Raw genomic sequence first — 19030 nt, forward strand, 5'->3', positions numbered from 1 at the left:
TGTGATTGTATGAAACCGCTCTAAAGGTCTTACAGAGTTAAACAAGTAGACGCCAGCCATAAGAGCCTTTGAGATGAACCTATCTGCTTGTAAGTCACCATATGACACAACTTGAATCGTTTAACGTAAAGCGTACATAACATTTCCACAACATACAATCTGTATTGGCACATAATCCAATAAAAAACGTTTCATAGGTTAAAGCACTCCTACACGTTTGCTGCAACTATGAATTATACTGCTGGCCATTTGTGGAAAATCACTCGAAACAAAGACAGTGTGAAAAATGAAGGATTTGCCGTTCAAGTGGTGTGCAGGAAGGACCTCCTGCTGGCTCTTACAGAGAGGCAGGCAAGCAGCTGGGATAAACAAGCATTGGCAATGCCAACAGTTTTGTGTTTTTTTAAAACATTTGCCAGGCACTGCTGTAATGGTTATAACTGGTCATTAATGGAAGCAGGTGAAAAACGGTGTGAGTACCGGGGCACATAATAGTAGTGCAAATTAGGTTTTGTGTGATTTATCCTTATGTGACCTACCCTGTGTGACTAATATGTGTTTAAACTCAACAAGATTGTGATAAAAACTATTTTGATTAATATAGTTGTGACTATTTGTGTTCAAACAACACTGTGACCCTGACATTAAAGTTTTGATTTATTGATGGTTCTAATTTGAATACATCCCTTTTTTTGATAAACTCGTCACAAATGCTGCATTTAAGTTATTACTAGCGCAGCCTGTAAGGTTAGCCCTCTTAAACTCTCATATAATAGCAGTGCCTGACAAATGCTCATCTAATACCCATACACAAGCCAAAACTGTTGGCTTTTCCATTGCTTGTTTTTAACAGGACTTCAGTAAAGGACATGCATAATAAATCAAGTGGTGGAAGGCACACTTGGCTAAGGCCTTTTATTATACCAGTAGCACAGTAGCACATTAGCAGCACCAATTAAGCCAAGAACTCTCAGAACAATGATTTTAAAATAACACTTGCAGGCACTTCAAGCACGTTTGTTGCTACCGCTTGATTAAAATAGTTCAAAGAGATCCAAGGAGGATGTGCTTTGGGCAGGAAGTGGGTGGGAACGGGCATGGGGATTAGAATGGCCATGGGCAGTCAATGGGTTGGTAAATAATCAAGCAACATCTAGAAACTGTGTTCCTCCTCATATCCCATCTCCCTCCTAGCTGTACTTCAATTCAACCGTTTCTTCTTATAATAATAATAATAATAATAATAATAATAATAATAATAAAATAATCTTTGTTTGTTTTAGCTAAAAATAAACTTTTACAAATGTCATTCATAAAATGCGAATATACAAATAAAAGATATGAAAATGTAAAAATACAAATATACACAAATTCACAACAGATAAATAGACAAACGGTTGTATAATTAAACATGTAAACCAGTCAAACAGTCAATTAACCCAATAATAAGTTAATTAGATAAAATTGAGTAAATATTATGTCATGCTTACACACATGAGACAATTGGGTGGTTAGGCATTCACATAGGTAGGCCTCCTGTAGCAACTACTATGCAGGAAGGAAAAACACCCAAGATAAATAATAGAAAGAAAGAATAGACTGAATGGATTGGCACAAGTAAGATGGTAGAATGACCAGTGCTCTCCATCATATGTTATTGTTTAACCTTCTTAGGCATTCCTAAGCCTTCCCCCTTGCTCAGCATGCCAAAAGTAGACACTTTATGTGTAACCATAGGTTGTACAATGCAATATGTGTCACTAATAATGGGAGTTGGTTGGTTCTAAGTCGTAGGATAAAGCTGCAAACTTTCAAGTTTGGACCCTTAAGCAGGTAATGCTGTGTTTAGGGTAGTTATGGGAAACACCCATCATATAGGTGTAACTATGTAATTTTCCCAAATGGGCATAGTTGTCCACCCAGTCATAACTTTCCATCTTTCTCTTAAATATTTTCTAAAGCTTTTGAAAACACGTGCCCCGGCTAAAATCAGGTACCCAATCAATTTCACAGAAACATTTCTCATTTAAACTCACAAAGTCTAGTGATTTAAATTTTATTGTGAAATATTTTGCTCTCTCCAGGATGTTTAATAGCGGGCATTTCGGATTGCAGCATGATTTCATATATAGCAGCCCCCGCTGTAACATACACTGTGCTCCTAGCAAAATTAGCCCGAGTTCCAGACGTTAAGTAAGCAATCGGAGTGGACTGGGCCAAGGTCAAAATGTGTCTCTAAATATTGCCCTACTATACATCAAGTCATCTCAAATCAGGTATTGACACTGCATCCAAGCCATATAAAATGGCGGCACAAAGTGTATTCTTATATATTAAGAGTCACCTAAAAAAAACAAAAAAAATGCAAAGCTCCAAAATGCCCAATCTCTCCTCACAGGAATGCCAGTACATCCCCATAACTCCAGAACAATGGCATACATGCCAACCCTCCCGATTTTTCAGTAAAAATTATTGCTATTGTTCATGGTCTCCCGCATAAAATAACTGTAGCCCCAAAGCATTCCAATGGGGAAATGTAGGTCTGCCGATTTCCTGTTGAAATCTCCCTCTCAGGTGCCCCGGGATGTTGGCATGTATGCATTGGGGCAGTTGCCAAGTTTGCTCCTATATACTCTGTCAATGCTTGCTTGCATAGAAAGCTCCACTGATGTTAACAATAGCTGTCAAAACCCAAAGGCTTAGGCAATAAAGTAAAAAAAACACACACTTAAACTGCTCGCTGAGCCCTCAAGTTTCTCCTGGCCATGCATGAGAAGGCATCCAGTCCTGTTTTTGGATGCAATTCTGAGACTTGCAGTTTGCTAAAATCCAAATGGGGAAGAAAATAACTGCACATCCCAAATCCTAAAAAGGGGGGGGGGCGACTCCTCATCACGGCCACTGGAAACTCGAGAGCGCTGTGTGTCATGCTGTAGTGCAGACTGCACGGGAACAAATCACTGTAGTGAAATCTGACCCCAGTGCTCACTCATTTGGTAATATTCCTCATGATCGTGCGGGTTACACCGCGCCAGACAGTGCTCTAGTGTCATCTGCTTAGAGCCATACGCCAGGTGATCTCATCAGGTCACAGGTGTGTGCCACAATGTCATTTTATGCTCATTATTATTGTGAAACGTGGAGAATCCTACATCTTTGGATGTTGGCAAGTGTGCCCAGAGCAGAGCAGGGGTCTGTGCGGCGGCTGCAGAGCAGTTACTGCGCCTGCGAGCATTCCAGAGCCGTCAATGCGCCTCGCAGCCGCTTCTGTGTCTGTCAGACCAACAACAACAGGCTGCCCCCCCCCCCCGTGCCATGTCAAAACCAGATGTTCAGAAAGTCACGCACTTATCATGTTTAATTGCGACCTGTGATAAGTACAATACAAGGAATCACAGCTTCAACGCACATTTCCAAGGGTTGAAAAGGGGGCTCCTCTTAACAATGTAACAACAAAGGGGCGAGAGGGTCTAAGTGAAGGGGTGCTGACAGAAATGCGAATGAATGTCACTACGGGAGCCGGGTGGGTCGCTCGCTCGCTGGCACGCACGCACGCACGCACTCACCTGACGCTGCCTGGAACCAGGACATGAGCGTTCCGTAAAGGGTCGCGTCAAGTTCCCATCCGAGAAACGGACCGCGGCAAGCTCCGCCCCCCACCGCGTCACGTGGGCTGCCCGGCGTCACGTGGGTGGGTGGGCGGCAACGTTCCCTTGTCATCCCTCTTGCACGAGCGAGAAGGCGCGGCGTTGCACCAGCGGGACGGAGCGGGCAGGCACGGGAGGGCACGGCGTTGCGGGAGTGGCGGGCGACTCCGGTACAGAGCACGTTTCCTATCGTACGTTACTTGAAAATGTGTTATTTGGGGCTTGAATTTAGGTTATGTGGTAAGTCTTAAAGTCATCACGTGTTGGTTGTTACTTTGATGCAGAGCGGCAATATTGGGGAAGGGGTATTTCGGTGTGTTTAGAGGGTTTGTAGTGTGCATCAGAGGGGTGAGGCAATATTGGGAAGAGGTATTCCTGCGTATTTTGAGGGGTTGTAGTGTGCAGCACAGGGGTGTGGCAATCTTGTGGAGGCATCACAGTGGTGAGGCAATATTGTAGACGGGACATTTCTGTGTATTTTTTGTGGGTTTGTAGTGTGCATCAGAGGGGTGAGGCAATATTGGGAAGGGGTATTTGATGTATCCTGCCTCCTGCAGGATCTACCCTGAGCCAGTAATAACAAGGAGCAGGAACCAGGCTGACTCGGGTATGTAGAAAGTAGAAACACGCTTTATTGTCTTAGTTACAGGTTCAGTATAGAAGTTAGGAGAGAGAGATCATTAGTAGCTTCTTCCCTGGTTCCCTGCCCAGCTCCAAGTCCCTTAACCGTCTCCCCTGGAATACCCAGGTGCCCCAACACTCCAAGCTCCACTAGCATTCCATCACAGCTCTCACACTGACTCAGACCCCACTCATACATATGCAGGATATAACACATCCCCCCCTTTTCCAATCAAAAGAAAACGCACAAACTCTCAACCATGCTAGGACTAGCAACCACAAAATTACTATTGCTCCTTCCACCCTGGCCTGCCACACCAAGGTCTTGGTGCCGCCACCACCAAGCACAAACCTTGCCACATGGACAAACAAAACAAAACTACAGACATCGACCCTCCTAAACTAAACACCTTCCGCCAAGACTGCCACTCTTGGCCTCAAGTCTGCCACACTTGAGCACAACCCAAAACGCCCCAAAAATAGGCTAACTACCTTGCCAAAACTGTGTAGCCACGAATATTGCAAACTTACACAGGGCCATCACAATAGTCCTAAACATGCCAACAAAGATCCCATTGCACTCTAACAAATATCCCAACAGCATGCCTCATCCTTCTCTCCTAAAGAAAACATGAAAAAGGAATGAAAAACCTAGGAAAGAGACATACAACACAAAGATCACGGAAAACACAACCACAAAAGGAAGGAATTGTGGCTTAAAAATTGCATAGCAAGAGCTATGAAAAAATGTTAACATGCACTTACTACCAAATGACAAAATTAGTAGTGCATTGCACATTCACCTTTGCAAAACCCAAAATTCAGATGTAAAAATTTTAACACTACCAGAAAAAAAAACAGTAGTGTAGTGCAATTTCAAAATTTTGCTTCAACCCAAAAGCTCCGGCACACCACTGGGATGAAAAATCAAATGGTGTGACCTGGAATTTCTAAAAATATTTTGAAAAGTGTAATAAAAACTGAAATTAATCCAGTAACCCAAACCAGTGTACAATCCACAACTTATATACTAAACACTGGCCTAATACTGTGTGCCCTCCACTCCTATTCCATACCACTTGTAAACTGGCGTGCAATAACAACAAAATCCTCCTCCCAAATGCACCGCCTGGCATCACAGAACTAACTAGGGAAAACCCTAAACTCAACTAAAGGAAGTATGTTGCCGTGCGGTTACCTACAACGCAGACAACTAGTGTAGCCCCTATAATGTAAACATACACTACAGGAGAAAAAAAATTCTCCTTTCCCTTCCTTTTCCAAACGCACCACTGCGTTGTAACTCCACAAAACAACTCCGAAGAGGGCCCATGCCCTTTGGAACTGGAACACCCTTCTGTGCCCAACCTCCTCAAAACAAAACTTGGGGTTCCTCCTGAAGGTTTTATACTACTGCCAATACACCTGGCCAGGGTGTATAAGCCTAAACCCCATTGCATGCATGCAACTCCCATTTATATACTCCGATTTTGCGCAACCTACTCCGCTATAAACGTGTACTCTCCCACACGTCACATCTACAAGCATGTACAAGCGTGAAACACATACACGCACCTCACTTCAAGTCATGTGCTGCTTCTCACACACGCACTACAACTACAAAACTACAAATTACAGTGTGCACCCTTGCATCACAGACCCAAACTCCACTACACATTGCTAACATGCAAACTACAACTCACCATCAACAAGTTCAAACACAGGCAAAACACACACATGCAAAATTTTCACATTCCCAAAATGCATATCACATTTAACATGAAAGTGATTCATAGTTCCCAAAAACGCATAATGTAGGTTACTTCCAATAATTCTAACATTTCTGCATTTCTAAACTCCCAAAATGTTGTGGATTACGTTTTAACTTTAACTATGCAACGTCATCATATAAGCAAGCTTCATATGAGTAAACCTCCATGTACTTATGAAGTCCTTCGCATCATCAGTAAAATAAAACTTCATTATCATTGAAAATGTCTCTTTAACTCAAAAGCGGTAATCCGTATGTTCAAATGCAACGTAAAATAATGTTAAAAAAAACAGTTCACATCATGGTAACTACAAACACATGTTGCACACACACACACCAAGCTTGCTTCCCAAAACACATAAATTCAATTTTTTTTTTAAAAAATGTCCCCTAGTTGCATAAATCCATTGCCTTATACTACGTGTAAATAGCCTACAAACCAGCAATTATAAAATAAAACTTTCATTATTCCTCGGCAACCGGCATTTTCAAAATCAACTCTCTTCAGTGCTGCAGTGCCTCGTCAGTGCTGACGTGCCTCGATAGACAACCGCTTTGAAACGAAACACCTTTCTTAGTGCCTGTATCAGTTTCATCATGAATCTTGGTGTGCAATTGCCGTCTATTTCGTGTACTTAAAAATTGTCCATCTTGTATGCTTCAATTTATTCACTCCAATGTTCTACAACTCTTGACCCAAGAATCCGCACCCTTCGTATTGCGTACCTCAAAGTTGCAGCATACCATCATAAAAAAAAATGTCATTTCCAGCTTCTAAATGTTCAACTGTTCAGGCAACGACCATTTATTATTATTTTTCACAGCAGCTGCACCATCCGGCGGTGCATTTAACACGATCATCTTGGCAGCGGGTACCGTTTAAAACAACTCTAACAATGCAGCCTTGGAACCACTCATAAGGTTCCATATCAGGAAACAACGCTCGCCAGTTCCGTGAACGTCATCACGTTCAGTCACGTTTAGAGGGGCCTTTCCTCTGAATACTTCTCCGAACACGGTGAGAAGAATCATGGCGCCGTGCCCTTTCTTTTGCGTTCCAGCCCAACGGGCGAGCTGAAACGCAAGCATCGGACGGCCTGCAAGGTGCGCGCGCCACCCACAGCCTCAGGGGACCCTTATTTAGACCCAAATTTCGTCCGCCCATGATTCCCCACAGTACCTTAACATGAGTGGGCTGCATTCTCTATTCTCCAAGTTTCTGCATATTCCTTTTTTTTTTTTTTCAATTTGCCGGCGCTGCCTTGCGCATGACACAGCTGTGCCAATTACTCCATTAAGTACACAGACAATGTATACACAACTTCTGGCTGCCTGCACACTCCTGTGCAGGTCTTATACCACTTGTATTCATGTGAGTGCGACGGCACTCGAACTCCAGAAAGTGACAGGTGCTTACTGGTGGCATCTTCTAGCTGTCACACGAGTTCCAACACAATCTCCATCTTTCTCCAAGACACAAACTTTCCTCCAGTCCCATGAGTGGGCTTCCATGGCTTGTCTTTGAAATAGCATGGAAATTTTTTGTCTCCACATGCTATGGCCTCCGTCTCAATATCATGGACCCTGCTTTTCACCCGGTCCGACATCACCTCTGAGGCCTCGCTTCTCCTTTAATTTGGATCTCCGTCTCCACCATACTTCAATCTCCCACCTTCCTTCAGGTTCTTTAACTCCTCGTCGCCAAAATGATGTATCCTGCCTCCTGCAGGATCTACCCTGAGCCAGTAATAACAAGGAGCAGGAACCAGGCTGACTCGGGTATGTAGAAAGTAGAAACACGCTTTATTGTCTTAGTTACAGGTTCAGTATAGAAGTTAGGAGAGAGAGATCATTAGTAGCTTCTTCCCTGGTTCCCTGCCCAGCTCCAAGTCCCTTAACCGTCTCCCCTGGAATACCCAGGTGCCCCAACACTCCAAGCTCCACTAGCATTCCATCACAGCTCTCACACTGACTCAGACCCCACTCATACATATGCAGGATATAACAGTATTCCTGCGTATTTTGAGGGGTTGTAGTGTGCATCATAGGGGGGAGGCAATATTGGGGAGGGGTTTTTTCTATGTATTTTGAGGGTTTGTAGTGTGCATCACCAGGGTGAGGAAATATTGGGGAGGCATCACAAGCATGAGGCAATATTGAGGAGGGGGTATTTCTGTGTATTTTGAGGGTTTGTAGTGTGCAGTGAGGCAATATTGGGGAGGCATCACAGGGGTGAGGCAATATTGTGGAGGCATCACCGGGGTGAGGCAATATTGGGAAGAGGACATTTCTGTGTATTTTGAGGGTTTGTAGTGTGCAGCACAAGGGTGAGGCAATCTTGTGGAGGCATCACAGGGGTGAGGCAATATTGTAGACGGGACATTTCTGTGTATTTTTTGAGGGTTTGTAGCGTGCAGCACAGGGGTGTGGCAATCTTGTGGAGGCATCACAGTGGTGAGGCAATATTGTAGACGGGACATTTCTGTGTATTTTTTGTGGGTTTGTAGTGTGCATCAGAGGGGTGAGGCAATATTGGGAAGGGGTATTCATGCGTATTTTGAGGGGTTGTAGTGTGCATCATAGGGGGGAGGCAATATTGGGGAGGGGGTATTTCTATGTATTTTGAGGGTTTGTAGTATGCATCACCAGGGTGAGGAAATATTGGGGAGGCATCACAGGCATGAGGCAATATTGAGGAGGGGGTATTTCTGTGTATTTTGAGGGTTTGTAGTGTGCAGTGAGGCAATATTGTGGAGGCATACAGGGGTGAGGCAATATTGTGGAGGCATCACCGGGGTGAGGCAATATTGGGAAGAGGACATTTCTGTGTATTTTGAGGGTTTGTAGTGTGCAGCACAGGGGTGTGGCAATCCTGTGGAGGCATCACAGGGGTGAGGCAATATTGTAGACGGGACATTTCTGTGTATTTTTTTGAGGGTTTGTAGTGTGCAGCACAGGGGTGTGGCAATCTTGTGGAGGCATCACAGTGGTGAGGCAATATTGTAGACGGGACATTTCTGTGTATTTTTTGTGGGTTTGTAGTGTGCAGCACAGGGGTGAGGCAATATTGGGGAAGCACCCCAGGCGTGAGGCAATATTGGGGAGGGGATATTTCTGTGTATTTTGTGGGGTTGTAATGTGCCTCAGGGGTGAGGTTTACTTAAAGTACAGGCGAATTCCGTTCCTTTTTGGGTTTTCTATTGGAGATGGGCGATTTTCCCGGGGGAGATGTGTTTTTTGGAGTAGGGCTGGGCGCAGCACGCTCCTCCCTTCCCAATGGGACTTCGCTGTGCCAGTGATAAGTACAGCGAATAGTTAGTTATCGTCCCCGCTGGAGTGGGCGAGGGTTAGAGGATTTGTTATTTGCAGCAGATGGGGATATGCATGTGCAGCATATGGGGGCCTGGGGGGCGAGGGGGGTATGTGCTATATGCAGACAGGCGCAGTGGGTACGAATTTCCAGCATAACAGTTCGTTATTGTCCTGCATGGGGGGCGGTTTGGCATTGGGTTGTTCATTTACCCCTTTAATGTGTGACGGAGAAGGCTGGAGACAGGCTTTTTATTGCTTTTATTATCAATCGCACATTTAAAGTCCCTATGAGACCCGATAGCATTGTGTGTTTATTTAAAAGTTTGCCGATACTTTCTAAAATGTCTATACGCGTTATGACGATTGTCTGTTAACTCGCCGTGACGTTTTCACGTAGGATGTCTATACATGCCATGTGCCTGCAGTCGGTGATGGAAGTGAGCAGGAAGGGTCGGGAGCTGTGATTTCCCCCCCCCACTTTTATTATTTACCATTCCTCTACTTTTTGCGAACATATTCCCTTCTATATGGAGGGTTTGCCCATTCATGGGCAGGTGCAGTAGGAGTCTTAGTTACTATTAACTTAGACTATTGCAATGCCCGGGCTGCAACACCTTGCCACATTTTGCACTATGCTTCTACCTCCACTCTCCCCTGCCAAGGCCACAGTTCCACTCAGCTTTAAACTGGGTAAGAAATTGGGGGGGGGGCTGTTTTTAAATGCACTGGGGTGTGATCCCTGCTCGCAGGGGGTGTTGTGTAAGAAATAAGAGACTGTTATGGACCATGTGAGGAAGCGGGTGAGAGCAGGGGATGAGCGGGGCAGAGGTGGCGTGTGTGTGTTTTGGTTCCACTGATCGGCCAAAGTTGTTAAAACACCTCTGCGTCCGTTCTCAGCTCCCTTCTGAAATGCTATAACGGCCCCTAAAATAACCTCCCAGGACAACACCCGCCTTTTTCTTTCTCCTAGCCTCTCGTTCCTTCCTCCCTTGCTCCTCCTCCTCTGCCCCCTCAGAAGACCTCCCGCCTCCCCTGTCACTCCCGCCTGTACTTACCTGACATCTGTCACTGCTACCCGCGGCCCATCACTGCGAAGACCCTGTGAAACTAGCCCTACTGTGACAAAGACCGCACAGACCAAGAAGAATACAAACCCACGACTACATACTCAACCCGAGAAGATGGAGTAATGAGGCTCATGCCTCGGTATCCAAAAAATCACCGCTGGTGGTTAAAAATCTATCGGCAAGAAGAAGAACAAGCACTCGTGGCACCTTACTGGCATTGTGTGCCTCTCCTGCTGCCCCTCTGGTTGTCCCGTTTCCACAGGTTCTGTAGCTCTCTTTTTCTTCCAAAACCAAGCTATGGCATAGAAGGCTGGGCTTTTAAGTCCCGTCATGGGGTAAATGGGTCAACCATTTAACACCCTTTTGTCTCCATTCCTGTTGTGCCTATTACTCTCAGCCTACCCAGGAGTGGAGACAAAATGGTGCTAATGGTGGGTGGGACGCTGTGCATTTCCATAGCTATGACTGACAGAAGTGCAGGGCAGCCACAGCTTCCATGAAGCTGTGACTGCCCTGCACTTCTGTCAGTCACAGCTGCCTGACTTGATGACGAAGGGCTCGTCTCCCGTCGCAGCTGTGGTGGGACAATGACCCGCTGTCAAGTGGTCGGATTGGAGGGCCCCGGCTCGGCCTCACTTTTTATAGACTGCCGGGGCTAAGCCCCGGCAGGCTCCGGCCCACTTACAGCACTGGTTCCACTACTTTCCTTGGTACACTTCTTCTACCACTGCGGGCAGGTATTTTATTTTTTATTGTGTATTTATAAGCCCCTTCTACATCTCAGAAGTGTTTCAAAGTGCCAGGTGTATTTAGGTGCCGGTGGGTGGGTTTTTCCTATTTTGATTGCAGCAAAAGCGGATCTTTGTGTGTTTTCTTGGCTGGTATTATCCCTGCTCCCCCCCACACAAACGGAAGTGATTTGTGGCTTTGGCATGCATGCCGAGAGAATTTCAGAGCAGATCCAAATTCAGCTGCTGGATTATACGCCATCTTTCTCCACCCCCCCATCCCCGCCTTTATCTGCGCAGCACGGCTTTCACTGTTAAAACAGCAATGAGCTCACCCAGTTCGAAATGAAGCCCCATGTTTACCACAGCTGCATGCTTGCTTCTTTTTCTGCACTGCTGCACAGGCTCATGCTGGCTTGGATAACTCTGGGGCTGCCAAGCCTTCCTGCGCTGGGGATGATATGTGCCGCCACCGGAGCAGGGGACGAGTGCAGCGGTAGCTCGGGGCTCTGGATGAAGAGCGGCTGCTGTAGGGGAATCGCTACAACGGCATGGCATGACGTTTTTCTGGCATGATTTCTGTAACTTTACTGCCTTTACGAAGTGAGGAGTTCCTGATTTGAACGTTGCAGGGAGATGTGCCTAAGTTTACCGCTCAGTGGCAACCCCCCCTCTGAAATTCTGTGCCTCGCGAGCAGTGCCCGTTTTCTCTGTTCATGGTGGTGTTTGTGACACTTATAATGCAAATGTCTGCATATCACACAGCAAATAAGCTAGCAGTGATCTTGGTATGCATTCTGGCATCGGTATGAACATGAGCACAAGCCACTTCTCAGGCGTTCCTACTCGGCTTCTGCACAGCAGCCTCCATAGTGTGCAGAGCAGCTTGCAGCCTCTCCCACCAGAATGTAGTGCACAAAACTGCTGATGGGCCATTAGTCACTGAATGGTTTCATGCCTGCGTTCTGATGGGCGGGGGGGGTTTAGGGGGGTGCAGTGGGGTCTTAGTAGTTGGTGTGCACAAATGCCTTTGCAGGAGTGCTTGTGACAGCACACATTACCTTTCATAGGCCCCCCTTTTGTCTGTGGTCCCCCTCTGTGCCCCTCCTAAATTTGATGGCGATGCCACTGCTCAGTGCTGCCAGGCAGTGCACTGAGCTGTAACGGCCAGAGTCTGTTTGTACCACAAGATGTCTTTATTGATTTTTTTAAAAAGTCCCCACCCCCTAGGGCATTTCTTCTGCTGTCTGTGTAGGACAGAGTTCCTTCATTTCCCTGTGTTGTCTTACTGACAAGGTGCCTGCATGTTCATGTATACTATGCTAGTATACAGTGAAAATGCAGACTCCTATGTATGTACCAGCAAGATGACCATTGAGTATTTCGCCTTAAAAATAGCCATACTGTAGGCAGAGGAGGTCTTCAATCTGTGGGGCGTGTGACCCAGGATGGCGAGAAAAGAGAAGACACGTTTTTTTGCCTCACTTAACTGTGCCTGACGAGCCACTGTTATCCCCCACCCCGCCCCCCATGAATATGCCCAGTCAGTGCGATGCGTCCACGAAACAGGAAAAACGCAGCCTGGACGTGTGCTTTCCGTCATTTGGATTGTGCGACCACGCTGCCTTGTTGCTTCCTGCTGGTGTCGCCAGCGTCTTCTTGCCTTATAAGGGACGCCACTTCTCGGCTCAGCCCCCTACACCACAGTTGGAGGAGGGGGTGCCTGGAAGCAAGCGTTTGTCCTTTCCCGGTCCCTCTGCTTCCCCTCTCCCCCTTTGGATGCGCATAGGTGTGGGGAGAGGAGGCGAGCAGGGGTGCCGGATCACTGCAATGCTGGTCCCCCTGTGCCCCCATCATGGGGGCCACGGGGGAGAGGAGGAGAGCGGGGACAGAAGCACATATTGCTGGTGTTGTATGATATCCGGCTCCCCCACGTCAGATTGCTGCACTCCAGCAATCTGCTGTGGGGGTGCCAGATAGAACACTGCCCCCCTGCCTTGGCTGGCCCTCTGGCATCAGATGCCTGACCGGATCTCTGACCACGGCCTGCCTCGTCCATGATCAGGCTGTACCAAGCACACAGCTTTGCAGAGGGAAGCTGGGGGCTTGGTGACCTCGTTGTGCTCCTTTCTCCAGCAGTCACTCGTGCATTTCCTGGCTGTATTTGCTCATCCCATTTTGTTCTCTTCTGTCCTGAAGGGGTCACCCAATGGGCAATGAACATCACTGTGGCGGGGGGGTGGGTAATCACTGTTGAAAGCAGGCATTCACATGCTGGACACATTATTGTTCAAATGTGCATTTTACTACACGTTTATAGGAAAAAAAGTGATTTCCAAATTCAAAAATGCTGTACAAACCTGTGTTCACTTTTTTAAAATATTTTTTGGGTTTTTTTTTTGTCAGAGCACCGCACCAATACTCTGTAATTTGTGTGCCCCTTGCTTTGTGTTTTATCCCATGTTATATTTGTAAAGATGAACTGGTTATTCACAAATAAATGTTTCTTTTGACAGCAGTTATTAGGAAATTAAACTGGGTTAATGGGTGCCAACTTTTGGTTTTCGCTACAGATGCAGAAATACCCCAACCCGTCCCTTGGCCACATTTTTATAGCACCTCCTTTTTTTTAATAAGTAATTATGATTAACAAGTTTTACATATATTGTTTTTTGGTTAAATTCAACCTTAAACACATTAAAAGAAACAACAATATATCGATACAAATTATATAACGTCTCAGCAACGCTGTGTCACCCTGCGGAGCTACCCCGGTAGCCATCTACTATAGAGCAAGTTTATGCATCCCTTGATGTACTAAAATCACTGCATTACCAACAGTACTTTGGGTGCACCGCTGCTATATAAGTGATTTAAATTTAAAGTGGAATTCATGTATATTTCCCTGCTGTGGGTGCCAGGCCTTCACCTGCTTGGGTCACCATATGTTGCAGAGAAGCCAGGGGCCTTTGTTTCTGTCATGGTAGCGGAGGCAGTCTGCTGCTACGTAAGCGCTGTCACCGAACTGCAGTAAAAGCTACATGGCTGTTTCTGAAAGTTAGCTCGGTGAGTTAAGAACTACCGTATCGAATTCTATGTGAGATATGTAGATCAATGATTGGAATGCCAGCAGGCTGGACTTCACAACTATTCTAGGCAGGGAATGGAAAGCGTAAAATGTAACAAGCTGATTCTCTCTTTCTCTCTTTCTCTCTTTCTCTCTTTCTCTCTTTCTCTCTTTCTCTCTTTCTCTCTTTCTCTCTTTCTCTCTTTCTCTCTTTCTCTCTTTCTCTCTTTCTCTCTTTCTCTCTCTCCTGTGACTGAGTATGAGTCAACACCATCTAATCCTTGAAGTCTACGGTAGACCCCTGTATCCTTGGCTAATGGCTGGTTTTATTGCAGCAGCATCGCTCCAAGCGTTGGTGTGTCAGCCTAACCACCTGTGTCCCAGCAAGAAAAATGCAGTGAAGCACTTGACCCAGTCACGCAGGCTAGTAAGGATTTCTTTTCCATATATACCATTGGTCAGTAGAAGTGCTGAAGGTTTATATCGGCCCTGTGCAATGTGCATCCAGGTGTGGTTTTTGCCACCCATATGTGGCCTAGTCCAGGACCACAATAAAAAAAATGGAGCTGGAACTTCACGATCTGGACAGGGAGTCTTCTGAGACTTGCATCAGTGTTTTTTAATCCAACCAGTATTTTTGACCAATTATTTTGCTGAGTTATCCCCCCCGCCCCTAAGCTGTTCATATGGTTTCTTTTGAGGACTTTAAAAAAAAAAATAATTCCACAGCCTTTTCACATGGTTCGTTTAAAATCTTTGCATGTGGTGTTTGCCATTATAAATCTTTTGAAGCATTTTTGAAAACTTGAAATGGTTTTTAAAAAACCATAACGTGACATAAAGTGGAGGTTTGCAATGTTTTCACACATTCAGGCTCCTTTTTTTAGATGGATTATTGGTACTAAGTGAAAAGATCTTTTTCACTGTACTGATGGGGGGGGGGGGCGTCTATTTATAAAGACTGCTCCATGACCGCACAGAGCAGTCTTTCTAAATCAAACTATCATACTTTTCAAACCACTGCCGCACACAAGTGCGCGCAGGGGCTGACAGACGCTGTGATCCCCAGTGGAGTCGTCACAGGGGGCAGAGGTGAGTTTTGGACTGTATGTGGGTAGGATGCATGTGTTGATATGGTGGTAAGTGGGGAAATTGAGGGTTAATGAGCGGGTGGGCAAGGAGGGGGCAGTAGGTGATATTTCTGCATTTTAAAGCCAATACAAAAACGGCCAAATAAAATGGGTCTTTTTTTGTGTTCGGGCTTTAAAATGCAGCAATATCACATAGAACTGGATCATTTCCTAGTGCCCAAAGATGGTAAGAATCTCAAACGAAAAGTGTAAGGAGAGGTGGAAACAGACAAGAAATGCAAAAACACAGAAATATGTCTATTATTTGGACTTTGGGTTCACATGGAACGCAGTTGGTGGACAAGTTAAGCCTCAGTGTGTGGTTTCTGCTGCTACATTAGCAAGCCTGAAGCCAACACAATGCAGCATTTGGAAACAAAAATGAATGCTGATTTGGCAAAAAAGACCAGGGATTTGTTTGTACGGCAGCTGCAAGCCATAAAAAGACACTGTTAAAAATGTGGCCTCAGTACCTGCAAATACCTTGGAAGCTTCTTACCACATTATTTGGGCAAAAACAAGAAGCCCTTTACAGATGCTGTAATTCTGCCAACAATTCTCGCTGTCAACCGGGTAATGCTTAATGATGGTGCAGCTGAGAAATGCTAAGTATTCCTATGTCTGACACCACAATTTTCTGCCACATCACTGAACTGTTCTCTGATATCAGTACAGAATTGATATTGTGCTTGAAACAGTCAGTTTGCCCTACAGTTGGATGAGGCCACTGACATTTCAAAAGAAGCATATGTGATTTGCTTTTGAGAGGTACTGCCGTGGAAAAGCAATATTAGAGGAATATTTTGTAAATCAATTCAGGGCAGATCAACTGCATCTGTCTTTGACATTGTTAACTACTTCCTAAGTTCGGAGTTGTGTGTTAGTATTTGCATGGATGATGCTGCTTCAATGTGTGGTGTTAGAGCTGGGTTAAAAGCAAAAGTGTTGGCAGTAGCTCCACATATATTGTGGACACACTGCGTGATCCCCGGGAAGCTTTGCTTGTGCGCACTAAGGGGAAAGGACTTTCGGAGTTGTTGACTTCTGTTGTAAAGATTGTACATTTTATTGAGTCACCACACAAGAGCCTGTGTGTTATGCACATTATGTGCAGAAAGGGGAGCTGAATATGATGCTTTGTTGTTTCACACGGAGGTCAGGTGGCTCTAAAGGGGGGAACAGTTTTAAATCACGTTTAGGAACTCTGGAAGAAAGGTGGGACACTTTCTCCTGGGTTTAGACCAGACGAAAGAAGAGCCTCTGTGTTATTCACACTGGCTTGTACAGTTAGCTTACTTTGGCGACCTCCTGTTACATTTTCTAAACTTTTCCCTGCAAGGCACAGAAAAGAAACCACATCATTGACTATGAATGCAAAAATATCCGCATTCAAGAAGAAGCTTGAGATTTGGAGGAGGAGGGTTGATGTCTGCATTCCGATGCGTTTTCCATTATTAGCAGATGCTCTTGAGTGAATATGATCTTTCAAGTGTTGCTGAATGAATAGGAAACCACCTCAGAACCAGTCGAGTACTTTCCAGAGGACAATAGAAGCATCAATGACTGAGTGGTTCAGCCTTTCCTAGCAGACGTAGGGGCCCACCTCCCAATAAACCTCCAGGCGGAACTAATGGAGCTTCAAAGTGACCGCCTACGGGAGAGCCAATTCAAAAAATAGGTTTTGGGTGGATTTTGGCAAAATGCAGTGTTTCCAGCTTATCCAAATGTACTGGTTTCTGCACCTCATTCCTTTGCGAGATTGGATTCCCAGCACTTGCAGCCCTAAAGACTAAATATCGGGCAAAGCTGGAAGAAAACCTGTGGTTGGCTATTGCAAAAATTGAACTCAGTAGTGACAGACTGGCTGCTGAAAGACAGGCCCACCCTTCATACTAGTTTTCTAGTATGCCACTGTCCAAATTGCAAGTGAATGCATTGATGGTAATCAAGTTGTACTTAAGAAACACATTGTTACATGTCAAACATTACTGAAGGAAATAAATATCCAGCACTACTTTTAGTCCATCCTCAGTAGCAAAACTCTCTGAATGCTGTTTTACAAATATTTGCCATCTAATTTGAATTATTGCAAGCAATGATTGTTAAAACAATTTGGTGTTTGATACCCACACCTCCCTTTGGGGCACCATTCTACACCAGCGGGCGATAACCGTTCTCAACGGATAAACATTTTGAAGTCCATGTGTATAGGGGGGGCCAAGCCAGGTACTCTTAGGGGGGGCGGAGGGGCTCGGGCTCAGGGTCAAAAAGTTTGAAGACCACTGCTGTTAAGACAAAAAACCTAATTGCTATCTTGCTGGCACCGCTATATGTCAACATATATTTTGATTGCTAATTTGGAAGAGCACTTGGACCCTCCCCGGTCTCTAGGGTACAGTGCACGTGTGGGCTTGAATGGCGGAAGCTTGATGTACTAAACAAACTTTGCAAAATCCTTTTAAAGTGGTCCATGATCCACGTGCTTGCTGTACCCTTGTGTGCAACGTTGCTATGTGTACGGTGCATATATAACTAGTACACATGACAGCACCTTCAGTGGGTACGATCACACTCATTCCTGTGCTTTACTGTGAAGAAAAGAGTTGCACGGGCCCAGTGATAAAGATTTGACTTGTTCGCCGGCTTAAGAACATTGCAGTGTCACATACCCCCAGTGAGAATGTGTCTATAGTATATAAAGGGCACTGTGCTTGTAATTTTCAATAAGTTGCCCAGACAGATGCCTGCCTTTGCACAGACGCCCGCTGGCATAGATTTCCCTTGTGTGGGCTCAGTGGAAGCGTGTGTGATTTTCGCAGCATCTTTAATATTGCTTAATTCTGAAGTAGGGTGACAAGTGGCATGAAAGCTGGCTAAGTTTTGGAGTGTGTGGCAGACTGTTTGAGCTGCTGTGTTGTACAGGGTGTGCTGCACACACTGCCAGGGGTAGTCTCGTGCTCGAGATGGTTGAAAAGCCCTGATGAATGCTTTCTTTGATTCCTGCTTATGGTGGCACAGGGAGCTCCAATTAGATTTGCGGTTGTGATTCTACGCACAGAATGGTTGCAGATATTGACCATCCAAGCTCACATTTAAGAAGGGATCGAAAAAGGCTCCTCTAACAGTGGACGGATCCCACCTCCCACCCACCCCCAATCTATTTATTTCTATAAACGATGCTTGAACCTTGATCATTGCCTTCACTTAAGCCATTGAACACCAGCCAACAAAAGTGGCATCCATTAATTGTCCAGCACCTTCACTGCTGGAACACTGCATGTTCTAGTTCTACTTGTCACATTCTCTAAATAGGTTGAGGTTCACAGAGGAATTTTATTGCCCCTTCAATGCAGTTTGTGGTTTCCAACCACTTCACCTCAGCAGTTAATTAGTTTGCCTGTTAACTTGCTTGCTAGGGCTAATGATCCCTGTAATTAATTTTGAAAATATATTTTTTGATCCTTGTTAATGATCTGGGATGAATACTTTTGCTGGTGATTTGTGTCTAATGAAGGGACCAGTTCATTCTCGTTAATTGTTGTGGAGCTTGGAGATTTTCTTGCTTTTCTGGTGTTTTCAGCAGTCTTGTGTATCGGAGGACTGGCGCGGCGGTAGCAGGTGTTTTCTGACCTGGGCGTGAAAGGAGTCCTGTTCATTACTTTATGTGAAAGTGGGAGGTCACTTTAT

The 19030-nt window shown here is 45.3% G+C and overlaps 1 protein-coding gene and 1 long non-coding RNA gene across 3 annotated transcripts in view; one reads left to right on the plus strand and one right to left on the minus strand.

Annotated features, from left to right (window-relative positions):
- SFMBT2 (Scm like with four mbt domains 2) overlaps window positions 1-3655 on the minus strand; it is a 957919-nt gene extending 954264 nt beyond the window's left edge. For both annotated transcript variants that reach the window (XM_069629673.1, XM_069629672.1), the window contains exon 1: window positions 3567-3655. The gene's annotated coding sequence lies outside the window, so the exon portion shown is untranslated. The remainder of the gene's footprint in view (window positions 1-3566) is intronic.
- Window positions 3656-3728: 73 nt separating this feature from the next.
- LOC138514289 (uncharacterized) overlaps window positions 3729-19030 on the plus strand; it is a 53283-nt gene continuing 37981 nt past the window's right edge. The window contains exon 1 of the long non-coding RNA XR_011281907.1: window positions 3729-3838. This is a non-coding gene — a long non-coding RNA (uncharacterized lncRNA). The remainder of the gene's footprint in view (window positions 3839-19030) is intronic.

The sequence above is a fragment of the Ambystoma mexicanum genome, chromosome 12, assembly GCF_040938575.1.
Source record: "Ambystoma mexicanum isolate Mex_15411 chromosome 12, UKY_AmexF1_1, whole genome shotgun sequence".
Classification (NCBI taxonomy): domain Eukaryota; kingdom Metazoa; phylum Chordata; class Amphibia; order Caudata; family Ambystomatidae; genus Ambystoma; species Ambystoma mexicanum.